The sequence below is a fragment of the Pangasianodon hypophthalmus genome, chromosome 27 (genome assembly GCF_027358585.1).
Source record: "Pangasianodon hypophthalmus isolate fPanHyp1 chromosome 27, fPanHyp1.pri, whole genome shotgun sequence".
NCBI classification, from domain to species: domain Eukaryota; kingdom Metazoa; phylum Chordata; class Actinopteri; order Siluriformes; family Pangasiidae; genus Pangasianodon; species Pangasianodon hypophthalmus.
In genome coordinates this window covers 18496449-18498948 of record NC_069736.1, presented here as the reverse complement: position 1 = coordinate 18498948, position 2500 = coordinate 18496449, and the positions used below count along the sequence as shown (strand labels likewise).

Genomic DNA, 2500 nt, shown 5'->3' with positions numbered 1-2500 from the left:
TTACATTCAAAACTTTAAACTTCCATTAAACACGATCTCGATCACGGTTCTGGAGCTTTACATCACCGGGTACTCGCGTTCCCGTTTGCTTGTTTTCGTTCTGTTGGGATTTGAGAGAGAGAGAGAGAGCAAGAATGTGGACGATCTTGAAATTCCTACGAACAGGAAGCTCTGTTCTACGCACTCGTTCGTTTTTAATAACTCGCGCCGGGTCGTGATACTTTTCCGGAGCCTTCAGCTGGGACGGGAACTGATTTCTAGAACTTCATACCACAACAACACGTTCGGTTGTTCGATTAGCCATTAATCAAATCAAACACAGGAACTTCCGTGATCCTGACGGGAAGTAAAAGCGTCAATGAACCTGCAACGTTTTCGCCTTTTACACAACATCATAAACGTACCCGCAAACTTTCCCAACATGGCCGCCGAACCGTGAGTCATGAAAGATTTCGACATGCGCTAGAATTTAAAGACAGATTTTTTGGAAACGTTACGCATCTCCAAATCCTCCTCCACTCTCTCTCTCTCTCTCTCTCTCTCTCACACACTCTCTCTCTCTTTTCTCTTCCCCCTTCTCTCATCTCTTGTTTTCCTGCTCTCCATCCTCACCTCCTCCATAACACAGGCTGGGAAAGCAGCAAGGCCACCGTGCACTCAAGCAGCACACACACACACACACACCGGCTCGTCTCATAGCAACAAGTGGAGTGTGTTCTGCCGTGAAGCAGCGCGTCGGGGCCTGTTCGAGGCCCACGGTGGAGCTCCGCACACGCACTCTCCATGCATGCTGTGCATCACGGCTGCTAGAACGCTAGCTTTATAAACACACACACACACACACACACACACACACACACAGTGTGCTCCTGTAAACACCATGATCATGACAGCATCAGACAGGAATGATCTACTTTCCAAAAAGAAGCAAAGTTACATCCTTGAAGGAGTTGAGTGAATTAGCTTATTATATAATTTCCATTCCACAACAACAATGCTAACTCTTCTACTCGACAGGACAAACTAATAAACACTAATTAATAATAAATAACATTATAAACATTCAACATGAGAAACTTAATGGTGCTAATCTGTTTAGTTTTCAAATACTGCAATCTCTGACAGCGGAATGTAGCACATCATGCTAATCCACTCAGAATGTCAGCTTTTTAGTGAATTCTTATCTTTATTAGCTTTGACAGAAACATTCTGCGTTCTAAGGCAGAAAATGCTAGTTAGCTAGCTAACAACCTTTCTAGCTAGAAACTTTGGTCTTGAAACCACATCAAGAAAAGGAAAGTTAAGAAAGAAGGAAAATTATTGAAGAAAAACAAATCGATTTCAATCCACATACACTGATAAACATAGCTGAAATCACACGCGATTAGCTACGCAGCTTACACGAAGGTCATGTGATGTCACACGTCATCGTACATCATGCATCGTACTCATGTGTCAGACCGAAAATCATTTTAAACATACAATTTTCAAATAATTAACTGTTCAATAACGCCAGCTAGCATGCAACAAGAGACTGTCATTAAAGAATGTTAGCTGAACATAAATAGCTAGCTGGATAAAAATATAGCTAGCAGCTAATTGTTACATTAACTAACTAACTAACTATCTAGCTAGCTTATTAGTAAACTTAAATGAACTACAGGTTACTGGTCTCGCATCATAATTTTAAAGGAGCGGTTTGTAAAGTTTATCGCCCTCTGCTGCTAGCGAAGTGAACTGCAATTTAATTATTTGTTTAAAATATAATAATAAAAAAAAAGGTGGAGCTTTAGGGCATTATTTAACCTGGGGGCGGGGTTAGTTTCCAGGCCAGAAAAGTGTAAACAAAAGCATGAAATGAAGAAACGATGAGATCCGTTGCGCGCTAGTATTCAGAGTCGCAGTTTTTGAACAATGTCTTTGAAATTATAGAATTATTACAGATTTACAGAGACTTTAAAAAAATTACTGACGGCCCCTTTAAGGATCGTACGCTTCTATAACAGCAAATCACAGGTTTATTTACGATTATCGCGCTCCTTCTAACGTAATACGTTATCGTTTCTATAGTAACAGCTCATTCACAGGGATGTGTACGGCAGACGCTACGCTTACAACATGCTATGGTTGCTATGGTGAGGAGACGTTTTTGTAGCATTAATGGAAGGAGTCTCCAGTGTCAGGGCTTTGTAACAGTCAGGAGGTAAAAAGCTGTAACTTTTCCGTTTACGCTTCTTTGCGGTTTCACGGTAACATGCGTAACGAGCTGCGTTTTTTTGTGAGGAAAGAAAGAGAGGCTGGTGAGAGAAGGACGTTTATAGCTGCTATAACGTAAGTGACAACGGAAACTAACTAAAAAGTTTCTTTAATAAATAAAAAATCTGCTGTGGTGTAAGAGGAATAAAACACGCAGGGGCATGCTGTTAGAGGAAAAGAATCAGTCTCATGGTGGTGACCGTAACTCCGTAACTTCATCACAGGAGACTGACGTTGATGATTT

General features: G+C 41.0%; 1 protein-coding gene across 1 annotated transcript in view; it reads right to left on the bottom strand.

Annotated features, from left to right (window-relative positions):
* Window positions 1-2500, bottom strand: part of zc3h12b (zinc finger CCCH-type containing 12B) — a 12954-nt gene that overhangs the window by 9786 nt on the left and 668 nt on the right. The window lies entirely within an intron of this gene.